Here is a 27416-nt window from a genome sequence, read left to right as displayed (position 1 = left end):
ACAACTGAACTAATAGTACATTATTATTCACATGCTCAAATCACATCAAAATGTTGCCTTCACGACAGTACAAGAGAGGCAAAACATGGTTTAGCATTAGCCGCAACTACTCTAGGTCTCGATAGGCTAACCCTAACCCTCAAACCGCATCCAGCCCACTGACTGCACTATTTGTGGCCACTGAACTGTTATTCTTTTCCGATGTGTTTTGGCTGGGTAAGCACTTGTATATGACGATACACAGACAGCCTGTAGAAAAGGCTTCAAAGTCATTCATTGTTAGGGAAGATATGTTCAACTCTATAATTTAAGTGTCACATGCATTTATTACTTTTGTACTTTCATCCATCCATCCATTTTCTTCCGCTTATCCGCGGTCAAGTCGCAGGGGCAGTAACTTTAATCGGGAAGCCCAGACTTCCCTCTCCCCAGCTACTTCAACCAGCTCTTCCGGGGGGATCCCGAGGCACTCCCAGGCCAGCCGGGAGACATAGTCTCTCCAGCGTGTCCTGGGTCTTCCCCGGAGTCTCCTCCCAGTGGGACGTGCTCGGAACACCTCACCAGGCAGGCGTCCAGGAGGCATCCTAATCAAATACCCAAGCCACCTCATCTGACTCCTCTCGAGGTGGAGGAGTAGCGGCTCTACTCTGAGCCCCTCCCGGATGACCGAGCTTCTCATCCTATCTCTAAGGGAGAGCCCGGAGACCCTGCGGAGGAAACTCTTTTCGGCCGCTTGTAACCGGCATCCTGTTCTTTCGGTCACGTCCCACAGCTCGTGACCCTAGGTGAGGGTAGGAACATAGATTGACCGGTAAATTGAGAGCTTTGCCTTTCGGCTTAGCTCCTTCTTCACCACAAGGGACCAATACAAAGTCCACATCACTGCAGACGCTGCACCGATCCTCCTGTCGATCTCCCGTTCCATTCTTCCCTCACTTGTGAACAAGACCCCAAGATACTTGAATTCCTCCAGTTGGGGCAGGATCTCATCTCCGACCTGGAGAGGGCACTCCACCCTTTTCCGATTGAGGACCATGGTCTCAGATTTGGAGGGGATTGACTGTCTGTTGTCATACTAGAGCGGCTCCAATGACCGGAGACAAATTACTTGTCTGTTTTTTACATACTTGGCAAATAAAGATGATTCTGATTCATGGCAATGACCTATGGGGTTCCTCAAGGGTCAGTTCTTGGACCCCTCCTATTCAGCCTGTATATGCTACCCTTGGGTCAAATTCCTCAGAACTTTAATGTTGACTATCATAGCTATGCAGATGACACACAGTTATATCTAGCAGTGTCTCCAGATGACTACAGTTCAATTGAGAAACAGCTAAATATCTGGATGAGCCCAAATTTTCTTCAATTAAACCACAACAAAACTGAGATAATTGTTTTTGGCAATAAAGAAAAGAGGATTGCTGTTAGTAAATACCTGGCGTCACTCTCTTTAAAAACCAAAGACCAAGTCCGAAACCTTGGTGTTCTGACAGATTCCGACCTGACTTTCAACAGTCATATCAAATCAATTACTAAAACTGCCTTCTACCATATGAAGAACATATCCAGAGTGAAGGCTTGCATCTGCCAAGCAGACCGGGAGAAGCTCATCCATGCTTTTATCTCAACTAGACTTGACTATTGTAATGGTCTTCTGACTGCACTCCCCAAAAAGAGCATTAAACACCTGCAGCTCATTCGGAATGCTGCAGCTCGGGTTCTGACATATTCTGAGGTCAGAGCATATTACTCCATTTCTAAAGTCTTTACACTGGCTCCAGGTCAGCTTTAGATTAGATTTTAAAGTTCTACTACTGGTCTATAAATCACTAAATGGTTTAGGTCCTGAATACATGAAATAAATGCTAAAGGAATATAAACCCAGTAGGGCTCTGAGATTGACAGACTCAGGTCAAATAGTGGTGCACAGAGTCCAAAGCCAACATGGTGAAGCAGCATTATGCTGCACACAAATGGAATAAGTTGCCAACAGAAGTGACGTCAGTCCCAAGCGTGAATGTTTTTAAGTCCAGGTTAAAAACTTTTCTTTTAAAAGTCTTTTTAGAGCATTTCCACTTTTAAATTATATTTCTTGCACTCTATGGTTTTAATTGTGCTTTTATCCATCCATCCATCCATTTTCTTTACCGCTTATCCTGACTAGGGTCGCGGGCTGCTGGAGGCATCCCAGCTATCTTCGGGCGGGAGGCGGGGTACACTCCGAATCGGTCGCCAGCCAATCGCAGGGCACATAGAAACAAACAACCATTTGCACTCACATTCACACCTACAGGGAATTTTGAGTCTTCAATCAACCTACCACGCTTGTTTTTGGGATGTGGGAGGAAACCGGAGTCCCCGGAGAAAACCCACCCAGGCACGGGGAGAACATCCAAACTCCACACAGGTGGGGCCGGGATTTGAACCCAGGTCCTCAGAACTGTGAGGCAGACGTGCAAACCAGTCATTCACCGTGCCGGCTAATTGTACTTTTATTTTATTTTTCTTTGTTTTAAATGTTTATAAGCTTTTTTTTTCTCTCTTTGTTTTTAAATGCCTTTAATCATGTAAAGCACATTGACTTACCTTGTGTATGAAATGCGCTATATAAATAAATTTGCTTTGCTTTGTTTCTCTCTTACAAAATGACACACACATATGCGTGCAAACAGAGAGGAATTGTATTCTATGAAATGGAGTAAAAGAGAAAAACCCACATACACTAGATTGCCAAAAGTATTTGCTCACGTGCCTTGACTGACATGAACTTTAAGTGACATCCCATTCTTAATCCATAGGGTTTAATATGACGTCGACCGACCCTTTGCAGCGATAACAGCTTCGACTCCTCTGTGAAGGTTGTCCACATGGTTTAGGAGTGTGTTTATGGAAATTTATGACCATTCCATTCTTCAAGAAGCGCATTTCTGAGGTCACACAATAATGTTGGACAAGAAGACCTGGCTCTCAGTCTCCTCTCTAATTCATCCCAAATGGGTTCTATCGGGTTGAGGTCAGGACTGTGCAGGTCAGTCAAGTTAGTCCACACCAGACTCCGTCATCAATGTCATGGACCTTGCTTTATGCACTGGTGCACAGTAATGTTGGAAGAAGGGGCCGGCTCCAAACTGTTCCCACAATGTTGGGAGCATGGAATTGCCCTAAATCTCTTGGTATGTTGAAGCATTCAGAGTTTCTTTCACTGGAACTTGGCCCAGCCTAGCTCCTGAAAAACAACCCCACACCATAATCCCCCCTCCACCAAACTTTACACTTGGCACAATGCAGTCAGACAAGCGCCAAACCCAGTGATTCGTCACTCCAGAGAACACGTCTCCACTGCTCTCGAGTTCAGTGGTGGCGTGCGTTACACCACTGCATCTGATGCTTTGCATTGCACTTGGTGATGTATGGCTTGGATGCAGCTGCTCGGCCATGGAAAACCATTCCATGAAGCTCTCTGGAGACTGTTCATGAGCTAATCTGAACGCCACATGAAGTTTGGAGGTCTGGAGCAATTGACTTGGCAGAAATTTGGCGACCTCTTCGCACTATGTGCGTCAGCATCCGCTGACCCTGCTCTGTCACTTTACGTGGCCTCCCACTTCACAGCTGATTTACTGTCATTCCCAAACGCTTCCATGTTCTTATAACACAGCTGACAGTCGACTGTGGAATATTTCGGAGCGAGGACATTTCACGACTGGACCTGTTCCAAAGGTGGTATTTCATCACAGTTCCACACTGGAATTTACTGAGCTCCTGAAAGCGATCCATTCTTTCACAAATGTTTGTAAAAACAGTCTGCATGCCTAGGTGCTTGATTTTATACACCTGTGGCCGTGGAAGTGATAGCAAAACCTGATTCCAATTATTTGGAAGGGTGAGTGAATACTTTTGGCAATATAGTGTATCTGCTTTAGTCACTTTGTTACCATACTTCCTATGCGTCTGACCTTCAGTGGTGTTCTCATCGACAAACTGACGTGAAGCGAGCCCCATTTACCTAACCTAGCAACAGAGGAGAATACTTCCACTGCGCAGTCTGTTACTGGGTGACTCATGGTTCATTGCTGCGAGTGCAGTTTTTAATTGTCATTTTTATTTTTTAGAGCAGTTCGATTTTTGACACTTTGCTAGCAGTAGGAGGCTAAATTGTATGAAAATGGCATATTTCATGTTCGTTGCTAACAAAAAAGTGGATAGAAATACGACAGAAATATTTTTGTCCTTATTTCTTGTGGTTGTTTGTGTTTATATTTAAAAAGAAAAGCATTCTTAACCTCCTCCTGATATAATTGTTTTGGATTCATGTTTTGTTCTACTCAACTGTTTATTTTAATTTATGTACATTTTATTCTAGTGTGTATTTTTGTTTTTGTTTTGAATGAAAATGACGTCGGGCCTCATGTATTAATAAATGCGTAGAAATGTTCTCTGCGCATGGTTGTCCGTGTCAAAATGTGCCCTGTGACTGACTGGCGACCAGTTCAGGGTGTAGTCCGCCTTTCGCCCGAAGTCAGCAGGGATAGGCTCCAGCGTCCCGCGACCCTAACCAGGATAAGCGGTGTTGAAAATGGATGGATGGATGGATGTTCTCTGCGCACAAACTTAGCATATACTCTACGCAAAATCACTGTCAGATTCATGACACGGTCAATTTTCTTCGCCCCACCATGCGTATGTTAATGAATCCGAATTCATTCTATATGCCAGACTCAGGCCCGCGACAATCAAATCTGCATAAATAACTTAAATAACTTTCTTAATATTTATCCTATATTGAAAATGTTGATATGATCAGAAAGCTTGCTAAACACAGAAACAGACAACATGTAACTCAATAATCATGTTAAATCATTTTTAATTAATTCCGAAGTTAAGTTAGAGAATGTGGGTTGTACAAAACATACATATCGGATACCTATACAAAAATAATTTAAGAACCGAGAATGAACAAAAACTGCATACGTTGTTCACATACATATTAAGGAATAAATATAACACAGCAAACAGGCATTTGTAGTTGGTAAAATTTATGAAATTAGAAATGGAAGTGAAAGAAAATATGAGCCATATATATAACCGGAGCACTTCACAATTTAACCACGTTAACACCAGTGTGTGTGTGCAAATAGCTCAATTTACATCACACTTTCAGATGCAGAAACACAGAAAAATATATAAGTCTGATTATCGTAGGGATTCAAAGAATACTGAAGCCTTAAAAAAAACTAGGGAGTTTGAGCGGTCTGATCGCGCTTCCTCGTTGCGTGAAAACGTCAGTCATACGCAGACGGCGAGCAAGGGACACATATAAATGCCCATATCCAACTATACAAAAGCTTGAATGGAACGAGGGTAAAGTGCTGAGAAGTGTCCTTTTTGTTATTATTAAGGACAGTCAACTCATTTGCAAATTGTGTGTAGGAATGATTTCAGCACAAATCTGTGCATATGCACGGTTAGTAAATGAGGCCCATTATGTTATGTGTTCTGATTGACCTCAATAAATGGACCTTTGACTCATTGAAAAAAAATCTTTAAGGCCCTTTAAGATTTGGATTTGAGTAACCCTGCGAGTTAAGGTCCCCAAAATCATAACCAGAAGAGAAGTGAGGAAGGTCTGACAGAGCACAAAACTGAAGGTCAACCCAGCCTAGAGTAAGAGCTACACTCCACTGGGACATAATGGCAGTAAAGTGAATCTGAAATCTTGAACAACACTGAAAGAGGAAACGTGTGGGAACCACACGTGAACATACAGAACATGCAGTGCACATGATTGTAGAGGAGATGGAAGTGCTACAGGGTCCGTTGTACCAAAGGATCCTTTGTTCTAATGCTGCAAATACACACAGACACATATACGCACAAGCACACACACACACACACACACACACACACACACACACACACACACCAAGAGTGCAAATCATACCAAACACAGCAGAAAGTCGCTGCGGGAAATCTGCATCTGAGTTGTCTCAGTGGAGCAAAGCAACACTGCATTTCATTCTAAACATGCATATCTCGAGGCGCAACGTGTGCGTGGATATGTGTGTGAGTGTGCATGCATGTGTGTGTGTGTGTGTGCGCGTGTGTGCGTGCACATGTGTGCACATGCGCTTGTGTGTGTGTGTGTGTTTGTGTATATGTGTGTGTGTGTGAGGGGCCGTTAGGGACATTATTCAGGATCTGTCATGGTCTGTGTTTTGGTTTGGGTTGTGTTTAGTTTTGTTCCATGTTTTCCTGTGTTCCATGTTTGTCGTGTGCTCATTAGGTTGTTGTGTCCACCTGTTCTCGTCTATTTTGTGTCGACCAATCAGCTCTCTCCAGCCACTCGTGTCTTGTCCAGGTGTTCCTCGTTGTCTCGTCAATTTGTTTGTATTTAGTTCCCTGGGTTCTTTCAGTCCTTGTCGGTTCATTGTCGTTGTCACATGTCTTGCCATGTCATAGTCGCCAGTTGTTTTATCATTGTGATTAAATATTATTATTTTGAGATTCCCGCACTCCTGCCTTGCCTCCCTGCTTCCCTGCAATTGGGTCCACCATGTTCTTGCCTTGCGTTCCTCGCCGTCGCCCTAACCATGTTCATGACAGAATGAACCGACCAGAACAGGACCCAGCGGGAAGAACATGGCGTCACCCTGGACGCCACCAAACTGCCTCCCACCGTCCTCAGCCTGCCATCCATACCTACCCTCCTCCAGTAAGCCCTATCATTCAGTCTTTTCTGTCCTTTTCCTCGGGTCCCCCCACTTGTCCTAGTTATTCACCATGCCCTACTATTGTACATCCACATGTTTCTTTAGATTCAGATTTTTCTGATTGTGAAGATGGCCCTGATTTAGTTAACCTCCTGTCGGATTCTGACTGACACAGATTTAGATTTTTCTGGTTCCTTCCCTAGTTTATCCCGTCCTCGTCGGTTTTTGTCACGTTTCCACGTTTCCAACCCCAGTGAGTCCAAATCCTTTCCCTCTGACCTTTTCTTGGGCACCCGTTTGGCCATCTACCCGGGACCGCCGCGTGGTGGCCAACGGAGGCGCCCAAGTAAAGGTCAAATTTTGCCCCCTCGTTTTTTCCCCCCTGTTCACAAATCACTTGATTTTTCACCTGTTCCCACACGTTGTTCCACGGCTCCAATTAAGTCACGTCTAGTCAAACCTGCCCCCAAGCCATGTTCAGTACCAGCCATTTTTCCTAGTTCACCTTCCCGAGACCTTGTGCACTCTTCCACTCCCGTACCCTCTACTCCCACACCTCAATGGCGGCAGGCTGAGGAAGCGACTGCAGCTCCCGTTCCGGCTAATCGGAAGCTGCGCCAGGCTCCCGTTCCGGCTCCTCGGCAGCTGCGCCAGGCTCTCGCACCGGCGGCGCTCGTCCAGCGGCCGCCACCCATCCTTGCTCCGGCGGCGCTCGTCCAGCGGCCGCCGCCACCCGGCCACGCTCCGGCGGCGCTCGTCCAGCGGCCGCCACCCGACCACGCTCCGGCGGCGCGCGTCCAGCGGCCGCCACCCGACCACGCTCCGGCGGCGCTCGTCCACCGGCCGCCACCCGACCACGCTCCGGCGGCGCGCGTCCAGTGGCCGCCATCCGACCTTGCTCCGGCGGCGCTCGTCCAGCGGCCGCCACCCGTCCTTGCTCCGGCGGCGCTCGTCCAGCGGCCGCCACCCGACCCTGCTCCGGCGGCGCTCGTCCAGCGGCCGCCACCCGTCCTTGCTCCGGCGGCGCTCGTCCAGCGGCCGCCACCCGTCCTTGCTCCGGCGGCGCTCGTCCAGCGGCCGCCACCCGTCCTTGCTCCGGCGGCGCTCGTCCAGCGGCCGCCACCCGTCCTTGCTCCGGCGGCGCTCGTCCAGCGGCCGCCACCCGTCCTTGCTCCGGCGGCGCTCGTCCAGCGGCCGCCACCCGTCCCTGCTCCGGCGGCGCTCGTCCAGAATTAATGTACGTATGCTAGCACTTAGGTGGCGGACATCCATCCATTTTCTGAGCCGCTTCTCCTCACTAGGGTCGTGGGCGTGCTGGAGCCTATCCCAGCTATAATCGGATAGGAGGCGGGGTACAGCCTGAACTGGTTGCCAGCCAATCGCTGGCACATAGAAACAAACAACCATTCACATTCACATCTACGGGCAATTTAGAGTCCTCAATCAACCTACCACTCATGTTTTTGGGATGTGGGAGGAAACCGGATTGCCCGGAGAATACCCACCCAGGCATGGGGAGAACATGCAAACTCCACACAGGCGGGGCCAGGATTTGAACCCTGGTCCCCAGAACTGTGAGGCAGATGTGCTAACCAGTCGGCCGACGTGGAGGACATTTGTAGTTTAATTATTTATTTTAGGTGACAGTTTTACAGTAAACTACGGCTGGGAGTGACAAATAAACAACTCGAAGCAAGAACCTCTTATTTGGAGAAAGTTTTGCAATGTATGTCAAACTATTCACAGTACGACTGTGATTGGTGGAATGATGCACGCAGTGCATGTTGGGTACCCGAGTTCTTTTGCCTCCTACATTGAAGGACCTTGCGATGTGCGCATTGCACATGCACACATCGCGATGATGATGCTCCAACAATAATTTGTGCAACCCTAGTTTGCAAACACGTTCCGTCTCTCACACATTCTTTAAGATAAATGCTCACACAAGTATATAATGAACTCAACAACTTACGTAATGGCAAAGGGGAAAATTATGTACAATCTACTTTTATTGTTAGTATGCAAATAGTTAGGTCTCTGGAAGCTCGCCATTGAATGTCAAATTCAACGATGAAGATTTACTTCACAAATGATCTGCCTATCTCTGGTCAGCGTCAGTGCAATAGTGTGAATCTATGTTAGTTAAAATCTTATTTCAGTTGTGGGTCACGTATGAGTTTTGTGTGTTTGTGTCTGTGACATTTACTAAAATGTCATTGAAGGGGAAACTGGGATTTTAAAAATAACAGCAAAAAAGATTACTGTACATTTCCTGGTCCGTGGCCTACTTATGTAAATTATCTATCCATCCATCCATTTTCTGTACCGCTTTATCCTCACAAGGGTCACGGGAGTGCTGGAGCCTATCCCAGCTATCTTCGGGCAAGAGGCGGGGTACACCCTGAACTGGTCGCCAGCCAATCGCAGGGCACATATAAACAAACAACCATTCACGCATACATTCACACCTACGGGCAATTTAGAGTTTTCAATCAACCTACCATGCATGTTTTTGGGATGTGGGAGGAAACCGGAGTGCCCGGAGAAACCCCACGCAGGCACGGGGAGAACATGCAAACTCCACACAGGCGGGGCCGGGATTTGAACCCCGGTCCTCAGAACTGTGAGGAAGATGCCCTAACCAGTCGTCCACCCTGCCGCCTAAATTATCTATCCATCCATCCATTTTCTGAGCCGCTTCTCCTCACTAGGGTCGCGGGCGTGCTGGAGCCTATCCCAGCTGTCATCGGGCAGGAGGCGGGGTACACCCTGAACTGGTTGCCAGTCAATCGCAGGGCACATACAAACAAACAACCATTCGCACTCACAGTCACACCTACGGGCAAATTAGAGTCTCCAATTCATGCATGTTTTTGGGATGTGGGAGGAAACCGGAGTGCATGGAGAAAACACACGCAGGCACGGGGAGAACATGCAAACTCCACACAGGCGGGGCCGGGGATTGAACCCGGGTCCTCAGAACTGTGAGGCTAACCAGTCGTCCACCGTGCCGCCTAAATTATCTATATGAAACCAAAATATTGAAAATGTCTTCCTCTTGCTCTTCTTTTTTGTCCAGAATTGAATGAAAAGTGAGTTTCTTAACTTGTCCTGTTATTTGATTTTACTGCCTCATTTGTCATCTTGACAGCTTCATTAAAGAATCGGGGAAAAAGCTAAGGATTTGTGTTAGTGTGCGTGTCAGTATGAATACTTTTCAGAATGCATGTCCCTGGAAATCTTTTCTGCTTTGTTCCCTTTCAGCATATTTGTTTCTGTCTCTCCCTTTTCAATCTCTCTCTTCTTCACTGCTATTGTCCGTTTCACCTCTCTCATGTGTGCCTCATCTCTATTCTTTCTCCCTCGTTTTCTCCACATTTCTCAACCACCAAAATTCACCCTCGCCTCCTCCATCTTACTTTCGTCTCAATAGAGGGGGCTGGGGGAAATACACTTTTGTGGCTGCTGGTTTGTCTCCAGCCTCTCCAAACCTTCCTGCTTTGGTATTGGCTGAATGGAGTCTCTGGTATATTGGTATTGGCTGGCTCCAGCAGGTAAGGTAGCGCTGTTCCACTTAATCAATGCCCTGTAGTGGATGGGGGTGTTGGTGCTTGGAGGGGGGTAGTAGGTTCGCATGTGCCAGACACACAGCCCAGCAGCAGCAGCCATCAGCATTGGCAGCCCTCCATGAAGCAGAGCATGGGGATGGCATGACCTTCAGACACCCGGGAAAACCACACACATGCACACACACGCACAACCACACACACACAGGCACACACTCGCAGCTGCATTTTCCTTGCAAATCATGAGATGAAATGTCTGCAGGCCACACCCAAAATTCACCGTGCCTTCACTACAGTGGCAGAATCAGAACATGGCAAACAGACATGGCATCACCTTGAGAAGGGCAAAAAAAATAATAATAATAATACAGCAGCTATGCAAATACTGACAAAACTGCAAAGACTAACCTTTCCTCTGAAGGAAACTAGTACTTATGAACAGTTATGAATAGAATTACAGTCGGCTAGTTCTCTTTCAGAATATGGTTTCTATGCTTAAGTAATTTTTTTTAATCCTCTGTTTAACCCTTTTTGGGAACATTATGAAAAACAGCTTTTCATGGATGCTTATTTAACTCAGGTTTTATGAATAATATTCGAGGGTTTAACAAACTATAAATGGTGTCATTCCCAAACTTCATAGCAAAGCCTAATGATGCTTCATTACTACATGAAAAAAGATGACTTTGTTACAGAAAGTAAAGAACTGTTTGCGTGTTTGTATATGCAACACTGTTTGTAAGTACAGAATTTGCCATAATTAAAGTATCTGGTAGCCATGTTACAATGATTGCATATACAGTATATTTGCTATTTTCACAAAAACATATTTACGTGGCCAAAGTGGCAAATATCAGGTGTGACCTCAGCGTACTCCGCATATCACATAATTTTACTTTTACAAAATATACCCTAGAACTATTCCTAATACAAAATAAAATAATATTCTAAAAATAAAATCACAGGAAATGATATAATTGCAACAAAACAAATTGAAGAAAACGGTGAAGTTGCGGGGAACATCTTGCACTGTACTCAGTCCATTTCTGCACAGCTAGCTCCACCCACATAAGAACACCTTCCTAAAGTCTTGACCTCGCACCGTCCTCCTGCCGATTCTCTCCTCTCCCCTCTCGTCAGCCCTATGTAGACTCCACAGGCCCCCCCACGTAGTGAACCTATTAACAAGCCCTGCTTCACGGTAATGATGCCTCTCTGCCTGTGCAGCTGCTGTGTTGAATAGCGAGTATAAAACCGGGAACCTCAACATCCGTACCATTGTTTACTGCTACTAATACTGAGGAATAGACGAAGACTACAATGTGACTGGGGCACTCCATGACGACATGTTCACATTCTGATGGTAGATACTAATATTTGGAGGAAAAGACGAGACAGACGGGAACACCATGCTAATCGTTAAGCTAGCAGATAAAGTTGCAAAACACCCAAATAAGTGATTAGGTGGTACAGTACACTGGTCAGATTGGTCTGGCTGGAACCGCGTTATAGCGGCGATGAGCCAACTTTGAAGAGCAAAATAGCAGGCAAATTAGAATGTCTATATCGAGAAAAATACTGTTATATACAATCATGGACAGCCATACATGGACGAGAATCAAGAAACGAATTAGTACATCACCTCTGCTATGTCACTTGAGAAAATGAACCTACTGTATAATTCAAAAGTACATTAATATAATATTTATTTATTATATAAAATAACCTTTATTATGCCCATTTCAAGGCGGCACGGTAGTCGAGTGGTTAGCACATCTCCCTCACAGTTCTGAGGACCGGGGTTTAAATCCCGGCCTCACCTGTCTGGAGTTCTAAACAAGATAACTTGTCAAGTCATGTAGTTCAATTCAAAGTCAAGTCTCTTGGCTACCAAGTCTAAAGTCAAGTCATTCTGAAGTATTTGGCAAGCAAGTCGCAAGTCATAAAACTGGCAACTTGAGTCGACTTGAGTGAAGTCATTTGACTCGAATTCCCCCATTTCTGCATAGGTGTGCAGAGGAAAGGGGGCGGTCTTAGCCAAATATGGACAAACCGGATAAAAAACTGGGTCTAACAGAAGTAGCTGTCAGAGGGGCCTTTTCTGGATACTCGTATGACAAAACCAAGGTGTTTTTTTAAAATGAAATTGACACTTTTATACTACGTCACTCTACGAAGGTCTACATTCCCAAAACACGGGACTTTTAAGGCAGTGTTCCTTAACCTTTTTTGCACCACGGACTGGTTTAGAGTAGGCATTTTTCTCACGGACCGTCTGTCAAAGTGTAGCATAATGTGTATATATATATATATACACACACACACACAGCAAAAATAAATGAACACAACTGGAACAAATGTTAAATACAACAACTCACCATAACGCAGAATCAGTGTGAGCCTTGGGCTTGTTCCTTATGTCCAGTCTGTTCTGTAATTTTGTCTTTGTAACTGTCACAGCATGAAAGCCTGTTTCACAAAGATAGGATGTTGGAAATAGTAGCAGGGTATTCAGTTGATCTCTTTTTCTTTAAAAAAACTTCAACGGCTTATTTTTTAGTCCAGGGGGCTTGAGCTCCACGTGTCGTTGGCTAACTTGTCGCCACATACAGAATTATGCAGAGCGGACTCGGTGCGTGAGAGTTACTTGTTGAGATAAACCCATAAGTAGGTGTTTTCATAAGTAGGTTGTTTTCAGTGAACGTAAGGAACTGAACCAGTTTATGAAATGATTGCTTCTTTGAGCTTGGCCACCGTTAGCTAGTCGGCTGGGAGCGGAAACGGAACTGCTGCAGCATTGTCAATTGAGACGCACAGCTGTTGCGGCGGAGAAGATTCAGTCAATTTTCTAAATAAAATGCATTTGACACATGAAACGCAATACAACAGAAATTATATAAATTGGTCATTCTTTCTATGCGGCCCGGTAACAAATGCCTCACGGACCGGTACCGGTCCGCGGACCTGGGGTTGGGAACCACTGCTTTAAGGTATAATGGCCCAATTGAACTTTTGGAATTTGCCATTTCTGAATTAACGTGATTCTTTCACCGCGAAAGATGATTCTACAGAAGATCCTAATAAAACTGTACTTCATTATTTACATTTATAAAGTGCTTTTACTTAAGTAAATGAGTAACTATTAACTTATTTAGGGCTGCAACTATCAAATATTTTTAGAATTGATTATTCTATCGATTCTTCAATCCATTAATTGAATAATCAAGGGTATCTCGTTTGATGAGCTTCCCGCATCTAAGACGTACAAAACTAGCAGGGATGCATGACGTATATTCAATCTGATTCCATAGATGCATGTCTTAAGACCCACTCAATGTACATGTGTGTGTTGGTGAAGAAGAAAAAAGAAAAAAAAATTGCTGCGATATCACATTAAAGTCTTTTCCCACTTTCTTAGTTGAATGGATTTTTTGGGGGCGGGGCTCAAACAAGGCCAGATTACGGAAGAAGGCCTCTAGCATGAGTCGTTCCTCCCCCACTTGATAAACACCAAGCACCTTTATTCCATGCAGTGGCTATTCTGTGCAACTGCCCCTTCGTTACTGATAATAACTTGGTCCATTTGTACCACTAGAGCATGCAGTTAGCCATCAAGCTATGTTTACACTCAAAAAATACATCTTTCCTGAAGTGTTATGTGTTTTGTGTTATTTGGACTACAGAGTCTCTGCTGTGCACCCACATGGGGCGCATAGTGTAACGAGACAGCGTCGAACTGCCAGCCAGTCAGTGTCTAGCAAGCCACCCACGGTCCAGCGCACCGGCTTTGGGGCCTGTCCGACTCGCCACAGGCGCACCCTGTGCGGGTGCTCACGACAGGGACCCTCTTTTAGGGAAAAGATAGCTGTTTATTATGTACGCTAGCTTGCCAGCTAACAAACAAACTGGCTAGCAAGCTAACAAGCCAACGAGCTTGCCAGTACGGCATTGGCTCGTCAAATGTCACCACCTCACTTGGTTTTTTTTTGTTGTTTTTATGTGTGCATCCACATGACAGGAACACATCCGGGAAGGTTAACTGTTTAATAGACACAGTGACAGTCACCTTGTGGCTGCATGTGAGCCACAGATGTATTTGATTGACAGCTGAGGGTTAAGTTAGGTTAACAGCTCTGCAGCTAGAGAGAGGCTCAATTTTTGGAATGATTTTGGAACCTAATTTTATACTATGTACTGACTCTAACCCGGTTGTCACTGCAATCCCCTCCCCCCAACAACAACTTGATAGACTACATTCTTCCAAGCCGTCCTGCTGTGCGAAACAGCCACCAAAGGGCGCCTGGGTATCTCACCCAGATCTTAAACAAATTAGCAGCTTCATGTCAAATCTGGATTGCAGTCTTCAAACACTCCTTTCCTTCTTTTGAAGTGACAGAGCGACCAAAAAGTTGGACTCTCTCAACCACTGGGAACCTTGCTGGAGCGCAGACGACACCTGCTGGCGTTTGAGAGTTACTGCAATGTGTGGACTCCCATTCGGGGTTTCTTTAACTGAAGATAAATGTCTGTTTTTATATTTCAAGAACTCTGCAGAGATATTCCAAATGTATGACTTGATGCATGTGTCATTGTGTCAGCTTTACAGGTCCAGCTGCAAGGCTCTGAGAGCTGTTCGTCTTGATTTGAAACCAAACAGTACAAATGTTGGATTGAACAATAAGCAGTTGATCGAGCAAGAGTAAAGTTTAAACAACCATTCTATGTGCTCGATCTACGAGTAATGTCATGGTCTATGTTTTGGTTTGGTTTGTGTTTGGTTTTGTTTCATGTTTTCCTGTGTTCCATGTTTTTCATGTCTTGTGTGCTTATTTAGTTATTGTGTCCACCTGTTTTCATCAACCTACCTTGTGTGATCCCATCAGCTCCCTCCAGCCACTCGTGTCTTGTCCAAGTGTTCCTCGTTGCCTCGTCAATCTGTTTGTATTTACTTCCCTGGTTTCTTTCATTTCTTGTGGGTTCATTGTCGTTGTCAGGTGTCATTGTCTCTGTCTGTGCCACATCATAGTGGCCAGTTGTCGCTCAGTTATTTCCCTAGTCATGTTTTGTTTCTAGTTTGAGGTTTATTCAAGTGTTTCCTTGTTACTTTGATAATCAGTTGTGGGACTTTGTTTAGTTTGCTTTTTCCATGTCCCTTGTTTGCCTTTTTTCGGAAATTAAATACCACTTTTTGAGACTCCTCTACTCCTGCCTTGCCTCCCTGCTTCCCTGCACTTAGGTCCTCCACGTTTTTGCCTTGCCTTCCTCTCCTTCAAAAACCCTAACCGTAATAAGTAAGAGTAGAAGGTTGGGAGTATTTTACATTAATACATTATTTTTACATCATTTTTATGGCTAAATTGTAGACTAAAATTCAAATTGATGGGCGTGGTCTTCAGTTTTCTCTGTCTCTTAGACACGCCCCCGGGGTATTTAACCTTTGACTCGAGCCTCATCTTGGCTTTTGGTTCTTCTCGTTCTTGGTTCCTCACGCTGTGGGCTACCTAGGCATGGCTCAGCCATGCTGCCACCCCTCCCATTTTCTCTCTTCGAACACGCAGTTCGGCCAACACGAAGCCCGGGATGAAGACTCGGCTTCCCAGCCTCTACTTGTTCACTGCCAAGCGATCAGAGAAGTTGCTGATAAAAGTGCAAGTCGTACTTCCAGCCTAGCGTAAAGTCTCTGATGCACCAGCGGGTCAACGAAAAAGGCAGGAAGCGAGATGGTCATGTTCTCCCAACGAAAGCATGAAGAACAACTCCTTTTCCTTTTTCCGCCTGTTTTTTTGGGGGGGAGCAATCTTCTTCTTCAACCAAACCTGCTTCGTTTTCCTCCTGAGAGGCGTGGAGAAAGACCATTCCCAGGTGCACCTGATCTACGGTCATGAGTACCACAACAATCGGTGCCAAACTGTACAAGATTAGTGCCTAATAATTTTGGTGGAAATACTAGCTTCAAACAAGTCCCAACTTTGTACTAGCTCAACACACTGCAACCTATTCACACTCATTTCAGCCCAGCAACACACGATGTCCTATTTCCTTTTTCGTGCGCCTATTTTTCTTTCTTTCACCATTATTCATGTTTCCTTTTTGTAGTTAGACAACTATTTGTGTTTCCCTATAGATCCCTCGTAGATTTCATTAAATATTCTATAAAATTTCACTCCCTGTTGTGTTTTGTATTTTTTTTTTAGTTACAACAAGAAGCCTCTGTGATGGAGGACTTGTATTTCATAAATGTAGCAACCTTCAGACAATGAGACTGATAAGAGGTTTTTCATCACTTTTCCTAAATTTTACACGTATAAAAAAGAGACGTGGTGCCCTTCACAAGACAGATAGTTTGATTGTGACGTTAAAATGTAAATCGTACTAACCCGGAACGACGAATTTATTTCTTAAATAAATTACGTTGTATCCAAAACCAATATACGCTACAAATGTATACCTGCAGAATAATTTTTTTATTCTTCCAAATTTGTCAGACTTCTAAAAAAAACTATTTTCTGCGGTGTGTCAAAGACATTTTTGAGTCGGTTTACTGGGTCTTTAAATGATTACAGTTGTTTATTTGGTATTATTTAGTTATTAACAAAACTACATAAACAACAATTAAGCAATTTCACACAAAACTATGTGATGCTGTACTCACTTTGAGGCTGCTTCTCATTCAACTTCATGTCAATTACAGTTTTTTCATACTACATAAATGATAGTTTTTCCCAATAGATTTTAAACTATCATTTATTTCCATAAAATGATTATGGACGGCACGGTGGTCGACTGTTTAGCACATTTGCCTCAAAGTTCTGAGGTCCTGGGTTCAAATGCAGCATCCCAGTGTGGAGTTTGCATGTTCTCCCTGTCCCTGGGTGGGTTTCCTCTGGTACTCCAGTTTTCTCCCACATTCCAAAAACATGAATGGTAGGATAATTGAAGACTCCAAATTGTCCGTAGGTGTGAATGTCAGTGTGAATGGTTGTTTGTCTATATGTGCCCTGCGATTGGATTAGGGTTAGCGTCCAGTTTGGGGTGTAGCCCTCAGTCAGCTGGGATAGACTCCAGCACACCTTCGACCCGAGTGAGGATAAACAGTTGGGAAAATGGATGGATGGATGGAAATTGATTATGATTCAGTTACGGGATTGGTCTGTCATGCACGCTGTGATCGCAACATCTATGTAAGACGGGAGAAGGCAGACTCCAGGCTGTCTCTCTGATCTATAACCGCTTCATACAACAAAGAGCTTGGATGTCTTGATGTTTTATGTTTTATTTATTCATTTTTGGGGGGTATCGTTATTTATGACAGAGGCCTCTGGGAAAAGTTATTTCTGTTCGCTGTATATTCCACATACTGTATATTGACAATAAATGCTACCATGGGCGTGCTGGAGCCTTTCCCAGCTATCGTCGGGCGAGAGGTGGGGTACACCCTGAACTGGTCGCCAGCTAATTGTAGCGCACATATAAACAAACAACCATAAACACTCACATTCACACCTACGGGCAATTGAGTCTTCAATCAACCTACCATGCATGTTTTTGGGGTGTGGGAGGAAACCGGAGTTCCCGGAGAAAACCCACGCAGGCACGGGGAGAAAATGCACACTCCACACAGGCGGGGACAGGATTTGAACCCCGGTCCTCAGAACTGTGAGGCAGATGTGCAAACCAGTTATCCACCGTGCCGCCTCCTAACATACCACAACAGAAAATAGGCAGTAATGTCAATCATTGTTTTCCAAAGTGAAAGTGGATGTTTGCAAAGTAGATGTTTGAAAATGTCTTACTTTGATACAAAATCACAAAGGTGATCAGTCTGCTTTCATGGAGGACTACAGAAATTAGAAAATGTTACTTTTGTGAGGCAGAAATCAGAGGCCAAATAGTTCAATTATTAGGGTGTCTGAATACTCTGATTGTTTGAGTCAAAATATCACTGAGACATTTGCAGGCCAGATGGACAAGAGTGTTTTAATGGTACTTTAAACACACTAAAGCTTGTTGAATTGTTCGCAATAGTGTGAGCAATAAAGTGTTATTCTTCTCTACACATTACCATATGCTGTCCTTGAGCAGGCCCTGAGTGGTCTCGTCGCAGTGCAGTATGCTCCACGTCTGCATGAATGTGTTTATGGCAGGATGAAAGCACCTTTCAACCCTTCAACAGATCATGTAAATGCAGTACAACCCCAATTCCAATGAAGTTGGGACGTGTTAAACATAAATAAAAACAGAATACAATGATTCGCAAATCATGCTCAACCTATATTTAATTGAATACACTACAAAGACAAGATCTTTAATGTTCAAACTTTATTGTTTTTAGCAAATAATCATTAACTTAGCTGGGACAGGGTTTACTACTGTAAACATGACCCTGTCCCAGCTTTTTCTTTTAAAAACATTTAATAAACATTTAGGAACTGAGGACACGAATTGTTGAATCTTTGTAGGTGGAATTCTTTCCCATTCTTGCTTGATGTACAGCTTCAGCTGTTCAACAGTCCGGGGTCTCCATTGTCGTATTTTACGTTTCATAATGCGCCACACATTTTCAATGGGAGACAGGTCTGGACTGCAGGCAGGCCAGTCTAGTACCTGCACTCTTTTACTACGAAGCCACGCTGTTGCAACACGTGCAGAATGTGGTTTGGCATTGTCTTGCTGAAATAAGCAAAAAAAAGACATTGCTTGGATGGCAGCAAATGTTTCTCCAAAACCTGTATGTACCTTTCAGCATAAATGGTGCCTTACCCATGCCGTTGGCACTAACACAGCCCCATACCATCACAGATGCTGGCTTTTGAATTTTGCGTCTATAACAGTCCGGATGGTTCTTTTCCTCTTTGGCCCAGAGGACACGACGTCCACAATTTCCAAAAACAATGTAAAATGTGGACTCGTCAGACCACAGAACACTTTTGCACTTTGCAATTCTTAGATGAGCTCGGGCCCAGAGAAGCCGACGGCGTTTCTGGGTGTTGTTGATAAATGCTTTTGCTTTGCATAGTAGAGTTTCAAGTTGCACTTACGGATTTAGCGCCAAACTGTATTTACTGACATTGGTTTTCTGAAGTGTTCCTGAGCCCATGTGGTGATATCCTTTACACATTGATGGATCGAAGGTCACGGGCATTCAATGTTGGTTTTTGGCCTTGCCGCTTACATGAAGTGTTTTCTCCAGATTCTCTGAACCTTTTGATGATATTATGGACCATACATGATGAAATCCCTAAATTTCTTGCAATTGTACGTTGAGGAACATTGTCCTTAAACTGTTCGACGATTTTCTCACGCACTTGTTCACAAAGAGGTGAACCTCGCCCCATCTTTGCTTGTGAATGACTGAGCAATTCAGGGAAGCTCCTATTATACCCACCTGTTCCCAATTAGCCTGTTCACCTGTGGGATGTTCCAAACAGGTGTTTGATGAGCATTCCTCAACTATCTCAGTCTTTTTTTCCACCTGACCCAGCTTTTTTGGAACGTGTTGCAGCCATAATATTCAATTAAAAATAGGTTGAACATGATTTGCAAATCATTGTAGTCTGTTTTTATTTATGTTTAACACAACATCCCAACTTCATTGGAATTTGGGTTGTATAATAAGTCTCTACATCATACTAGCACAGCATATAAGTGATGGTTCTTGTATTTTGTAAGCAAATGTAGATACAGTTGTTCACGATATCGCGGTCATGGCAGTGAGCTACATGATAGGTGGCTCTTGAGAAAGCTTTTCAAATGCGTGTTTATGCGAGCATTAATGAGCCCTTTTTACAATCATATCGCTGTTGTTAATGACAGCAGAAATGAGACAAAAGAATGAAAAATGGAAATTAATACAGCAGATGAAATAAGTATTTAACACGTCACCATTTTCCTCACTAAATATAGTTTCAAAGATGCTATTAACCTGAAAATGTCACCAGATGTTGGGAACAACACAAGTAATCCATACATACAAATAAAGTAGAACAAATAAGATCAGAAATTTAATTGTGTGTAAAAGTGAAATGACACAGGGGAAAAGTATTGGACACATGAAGAAAGGGAGGTGCAAAAGGGCATGGAAAGCCAAGACAACACCTAAAATCTATCAGTCAAATAGCAATCCAGCCCCTTGTCAGTGCAAATGAATATCAGATGGCTCAGTCCTAACTGATGGCCTACAAAAAGGTCTCATTGCCAAGTTGTGAGTCAAGACACATCTCATGATGGGTAAGAGCAAAGAGCTGGCTCAAGACCATTGCAAAGTAACTGTTGCAAAAACACAACGATGGGATTGGTTAAAGACGCATATCTAAGCTTCTGAATGCATGGTTGGGGCCATAATACGTAAGTGGAAAGCCAATAATACCACCATAAATTTGCCTCGATCGGGTGCTCCTTGTAATATTTCTGAGAGAGGATTGCAAAGAATAATCAGAAGAGTTGTGCAAGAGCCAAGGACCACCAGTGGAGAGCTTCAAAAAGACATGGAATTGGCAGGTACTGTTGTCACAAGGAAAACAGTGAGTAATGTTCTCCGCCGCCACGGCCTGTATTCACGCTCACCATGACACACTCACTCATTCACTCAATACCCCATTGCTGAAAAGAAAAGCACGTCAAAACTCGTTTAAAGTTTGCTGAACAACATTTGGAAAAGCCAGTTAAATACAGGGAGAATACAGTCTGGTCGGATGAGAGCAAAAGTGAACTGTTTGGAAGCCATAATGCACACCACGTTTGGAGGAGAAATGGCACTGCACATCACCCTAAAAACACCATACCAACAGTGAAGTTCTGAGGTGGGAACATGATGGTGTGGGGCTGCTTTTCAGCAAATGGTACTGGTAAACTTAATTGAAGGAAGGATGAATGGGCAAAAGTATCTACAAGGATGATGAAAATGAAAGGAGGGTGGACATTTCAGCAGGATAATGATCCAAAACATACTCTCAATTGGTTTCAAAGAAAAAAAATAAAGCTGCTCGAATGGCCCAGACAATCACCTGACTTGAATCCAACTAAAAAGCTATGGGAAGAACTGAAACTCAAGGTCCATAAAAGAAGCCCACGGAACCTTCAAGACTTGAAGACGGCTTGTGTGGAGGAATGGGCCGAAATCAAACCAGAGCAATGCATGCGACTAGTTTCTCCATGCAGCAGGCGTCTTAAAGCTATCATTGCAAACAAAGGCTTTTGTACAAAGTATTAAATAAATACTTGTTGGCGTGTTCAATATTTTTTGCCTGTGTCATTATTATTACACACAACTTAAATTCTGAGGTTATTTGTTCTACTTTCTTTGTATGTATGGATTACTTGGGTTGTTCCCAACATCTGGTGCAATGTTTATGGCAATAGCACCTTTGAAAATATATTTGAGAAAAATGGTGACGTGTTAAATACTTATTTCAGCCGCTTTATGATTAGAAGCAGTCATAGTAAATTGGCTTTAAAGCCCGTCAAGGTTTATGAGGACACAGAGAGGAGAAGAGAGAGAGAGATGGGTTCATCCTGAGTTTAAACTGGCGTCTGTGATGTGAGTGTGGATGATGCCTGTGCCTCAGTCACTATAAGGGGCTATACACTTTCTTTACTGGCCTCAGGTGCATTCATACTTTATCTGCACACGCTCTATATCCTTTCATTTTCCTGCTGCTGGGGACATTTTATCTTCATCTCTTACTTAAAAAAAAAAAAAAAAAAAACTTCTTTTAAATCCAGTCATTACCGTTGATCATCCACGCATTTACCGCTCCTGCGATACTGTAGCCTGTGCATAGAAGTGGACAAACATCTTTTGCTGCATTTACAAATCCCAACTTCATTGGGACGTTGTGTAAAACTTAAATAAAAACTCAATACAATGATTTACAAATCCTTTTCAACCTACATTCAAAGACAAGATTTTTAAAGTGACACTTAGCAGATATCTGTGTTTTGTTTCTAAATACATGAAATATGTTTGAAAATAAGTGCTGAAAACATGCAAAGTCTTATAACAATATAGTGCTGAATTGTTGCGATTAGCTGTTGTAGCTTAAGCATCTTTTTCACCGTTTGAATTTTTCAGATTTTGTGAGCGGGGCTAAAACAGACACGGGCTGGGCCGTATACTTTCTACTTTTCTTCCTCCCCCACGATATAAGGACAAAGTGATGTTGCTTCGTTTGGCTATGCAGCTCAGTTGTGAGTTAGCTGTGCCTATCTTTACCACGCCAGCGTGCAGTTAGCAAGCTCACAATGCCTACACCCCGAAAATGCGTCTTCGCTGGATGCCTCAATTTTACAGAACAGCTCCGTGATGTTATTTCAGCTCCCAAAAAATTAGGAAATAAAAAAGCGATGGATTGACTTTTTGAAGACACACGCAGATGGCGATCTCAACATCAACACCATCACCCGTCTCTGCAGTGCGCATTTGACGACAGAGAGTTTTGTAAACTTTCACCAGTGACAACATGGCTTCGTAGGTAACTTGACACTAGTGAATGGGGCAGTGCCGACTGTCTAACTACCTGGGCTTCCTCCTACCGTGCCGCTGTCTTCAGGTGTCGTGTTCAGCTGTGACATTATGTCACCAAAAACGAGGGTAAGTTGGCTTGTGTGCTTATTTTCATGATTATAGTCCACAGTAACCATTCAATTTTGAAGTTGCGCCTCCTAATGTGATTTTACATCATATAAATTTTCACCCCCTCAATATGTTTGATTCCTTTTGGTGCATCCATTCGACAGGTGAACAGGTTAATTGGAAACAGGTGAGGGTCATATTCGGGTATTACAGGAGCATCCCCAAAAGGCTCAGTTGTTCACAAGCAAGGATGGTGCGAGGTTCACCATTTTGTGAAGAGCTGGGTGAGCAAATAGTCCAACAGTTTAAGAACAATGTTTCTCATTGCACAATTGCAAGTAATTTTGAGATTTCATCATCTTTGCTGCATAATATCATCAAAAGATTCAGAGAATGTGGAGAAATCTCTGCACGTCAGTGGCAAGGCCGAAAACCAACATTGAATGCCCGTAACCTTGGATGCCTCAGGTGGCACTGCATTGAAAATCTGCATCATTGTGTAAAGGATATTGCCACTCAGGCCCAGGAAAACCATTGTCAGTTAACACAGTTCGTCGCTACATCTACAAATGCAAGTTAAAACTCTACCATGCAAATCGAAAGTCGTATATCACCAACACCCAGAAACGCCACCGGCTTCTCATCTGAGATGGACTGCCGCAAAGTGGAAAAGTGCTGTGGTCTGACGAGGTCACATTTCAAATTGTTTTGAGAAATTTTGGACTTTGTGTCCTCCAGGCTAGAGGAAAAGGACCATCCGGATTGTTAGCAGCGCATACTTCAAAAGCCAGCATCTCTGATGGTCTAGGGATGTGTTAGTGCCCATGATATATACAAACAATATAAATATAAGAGCTGCCCAAACTGTTATATACGTATCTCCTTGTATGATGACTGTGAATGAAGACACGGGAAACAATGTACACCAGCTGCGTTTCCTGTTTCGAGCTTCAGGATGAAAGTAATGCGTGTCGCAACAGATTACGTTTGTGGAAACAGGGAGGGGTGGGGAGCGAGAGACAAACGTCAGGTGTACACAACAATGTGTGTCATTTAAATTATTGCACTCAAATATAGAAATATGAATGCATATTATGTTAAAATGTGTGTTTAAAACAACGGATTCAAAAATAAGTGTTAGGAATATGGCAATGACAAGAGAGTATAACAGGGCATGAAAAGTCTTCATGTCTGGACTGTTACCTATTCAATACTACCATGCATTTAAATACTGTGGACTTCACACAAATGACTCAGTATAATTTTTTTGCATAATGTCTTTTCTACTAAAACTACTATAAACTGCCCAAACCACATAAAGGGGGAAAAAAAGAGAAATGGGTGCTGGTTTTATCCTGTATTTTTTCACATCGCAGTATATAACGCAGGTTTAATTCTTATTATTTTTTGAATACTGTATGTACATACAGTATATAAATTATGGACTTTTGCAAAGTACTGTATTGTAAGTACATGTTGTTGGTCAAGAGTCTTGCATTTTTATTGTTTTCGGGTATGGAAATCCAAAGCATTTCTAGCGTGATGAGCTACAGTATTTGTTCGTTTGCTAGCAAGAATTTTGAAAACTCCCCAACCAAATATCCTCCATACTCATTTAGCTCTACTGTGTGTCTCTGGTCTCCTTACACACCTCAACCTTGCAGCATTCTCACATTCATCACATTCACCAACCCCCCTCCCTCCGTCTTACTTTTCATTCTCACTATCTCCGCCATCCTAACATGTCGATTAAGAGACTTCACTCGCAAAATTACAAGCATAGAAATGTTACGTGTGCAATTTTAGATGCTGGGAAAATATACTTTTCACACATTAAACTGATTTTTCCAAAGATATTAGAAGACGTAAAACTTCACATACAGTACATGTAAATTTCTGAGTGTCTGCGTGTGTGTGTGTGTGTGTGTGTGTGTGTGTGCGTGCGCGTGTACACGTGTGTATGTGTCCACCTCACTTTCCCTGCTTACTGAGAGAGGATGGGGTAATCTGCACGGGTTTCCATGGCACCAGACAGACCTTGCTTGGCAAAGGCACGTAGCTTCCTCACTGCTCTATTTCCCCGGAGCCATCCACTCTGGAGAGTGTGTGTGTGAATCTATGAATAGTCCTAGATATTCAGGTACAATGCACATGGACAAGATGCACAAAGCAAATAGGGAAAAATTGAACATTCGGAGTTAATATTTACTGAGGGCACATATGAACTGCAGTGGAAACAAAGCACATACTGTATGTGTCAATGCAAATATTTAAGTACCTCTGTTGATTGCACACACAAATATGTTATATTTGAATTGAGGAGGAAAATGTGTGTGCTCGGCATTCTTCAAAGTGTTTCATGAGTACATCATCCAAATTATTTTAGTTCCCCTCTAAGCAACTGTTCAATTTTAATTTACTTCTCTTTCAAGATCCTATGCCAAAGTTTCAGAAACATCTGGGACATTTGATCTAAGCTGATTTTTACATGACAAAAACTGGAATTTGTGCAACTTTGCAACACACTTTAAAAAAATAATAATAATAAAATAAAAAATGCCACTTCACAGTAGCCATTATAATAAAATCCAAACTTTCCTCAAATCTATTGAAGGTTACAATATACAGTAAGTATTTAGTGTTTGGTTTGTACACACATCCAGTTTTCATTTCATTTAATCCATGATGTTTAATTCCTCTGCAAAAATTGTTTCCCAGACCTGATGCAATTACATTTCTTCATTTTAAAAAGCAATCACTGTTTTTAGAGCCACTTTCCTCGCAGCATTCACTGCCAGCTCATATCCATCCATCTATCTCCAGACTCCAGCCTAGCTGAATAATTTAGCAGGCTATATGTCGAGCCATCTGCTTCCCTCTCTCGCTCTCCCTACCTCATTCCTCTTCCCTCTACGGCACATTCTCCCTGCGAGTTGTACTGTCTCTCTTAGGTCAGTAATGTTCAACAAACAAAATCCAAATGACCACATTATATAAAAATATGTATTTTATCAGGGCACTTTTAGCTCCATTCCTTGTGTGTTTTTTGGACATACTTGGCAAATAATGATGATTCTGATTCTGATTCAGTAGACTGCAGTCAACATTTGCACCACTGCCAGCAGAGGGCGGCAGAGCATCTGTTTCCTCAGTTTGAGTTAACTGTTCAATGAATTCAGTCGGACGTCAACGTGCTTAAAGACCACACGGTCCAAGTGAAATTGAGTACATTCGGATTGAAACGGTGTCTGTTTTTTCCCCCCACAGTGATGATGAGGACAGGCTTCATCTCTGTTATTACTGATGAGTGAACACTGCGTACTGGGCCCTCGTTCTCCAAGACCAGCAACAACTCCTCCCTGCCACCATGGGCTCACCCAGTCCCTCAATAACCCCTCTGCTAGTGACCTTCACCCCTGATGCTAATAATAATAATAATACACAAAGGCAATCCATGTAAGAAAATGCCATAAATCTCACACACACACACGCCCTTTTTGAGAATTTAAGCTTTCGTATATATGAAAGTTATCCCGCTCATTTGTTCACATATCAAATAATATGTAAGTATCCCTTCATTGCTTAAAGTGTAAATCAAAAAGTCAGGTCACAGAGACTTGATCATTTTGTGAGGATGAGCAACAACGAGAATCAATGATGCTCGCAATACATAAGGGCTAAAGTATTTAACGATTTTACCAAATCATTTGCAGAACAAATATTTTTGTCTAATATTTTGCCATTTTCCCACTGTGCCTGCCTGTAGTCGTGCTGCTGGATCCTTCCTCCACACTGAAAAGATCCCTCAGCTTTCCAGATTTGGGTTCATTTCTGGTGTGGGGGTAGGGGGGCCGAGACGACCCGCTTAGGGCTTGTCTGCTGCTTCACAACAATCGTTGGTCGCACCGCGCACAAAGTCACGAATCATAACCACATTGCTGCCTATGCATGTTCTAATCTATACCGGTACTCAGGCCTTTCGGCCGGGACACTCGGCTTGGTGTGCACGCGACCGATGGCCTCATTCACGGCTTTGTTGACATAAGGCTACCCTATAAGTCGTCTTATATTTGTTGAATAGCAGTCTGTAATTATGTTTTGTTAAAAGATGGCTTTGTGTAATGGAAGTAAAAGCAAACAAACAAAAAAACAAGACGCTTGGCCAGGTTGGCCTGGAATGGACCGGCCGTTTGGGAGTTGTCGCAAAATACACAATTGCCACCCCGCCCCTGGCAGCGTCACTTTTGCAAAGGCAATGTTAACAGCGGGCAATCACAAACAATGATAGGCATTACATGGTTCAATTGATGTCCAAACTGTACAAATCCGCTGTGTGACTACACGTCCAAAAAAAGTACAGTACAATCGGAGTAAAGTGATTTTACACACTAATGGTTGTCCTGGAAACACATATGCAGGTTTATGGTTTCCGAAAGGTCAATTGAGTGATAAGTTAATTCTCATTAATAAACAGGATGATAGAACCTGGTGTTCAGCTTGTCAGGCAGGCAGGTCTTCTACACATATACAAACACACCATAAGCATTTATAGCCCATTTTGAGGGGTGG

General features: G+C 43.3%; 1 long non-coding RNA gene across 2 annotated transcripts in view; it reads left to right on the top strand.

Moving 5' to 3' along the window:
- Positions 1-26672, top strand: part of LOC133481755 (uncharacterized) — a 39717-nt gene extending 13045 nt beyond the window's left edge. For both annotated transcript variants that reach the window (XR_009789598.1, XR_009789599.1), the window contains exon 4: positions 26115-26672. This is a non-coding gene — a long non-coding RNA (uncharacterized LOC133481755). The remainder of the gene's footprint in view (positions 1-26114) is intronic.
- Positions 26673-27416: the final 744 nt, after the last annotated feature.

This window comes from Phyllopteryx taeniolatus, chromosome 8 (genome assembly GCF_024500385.1).
Source record: "Phyllopteryx taeniolatus isolate TA_2022b chromosome 8, UOR_Ptae_1.2, whole genome shotgun sequence".
NCBI classification, from domain to species: Eukaryota; Metazoa; Chordata; class Actinopteri; order Syngnathiformes; family Syngnathidae; genus Phyllopteryx; species Phyllopteryx taeniolatus.
The sequence above is the reverse complement of the archived record's forward strand: the minus strand, read 5'-3'. Positions and strand labels throughout refer to the sequence as shown.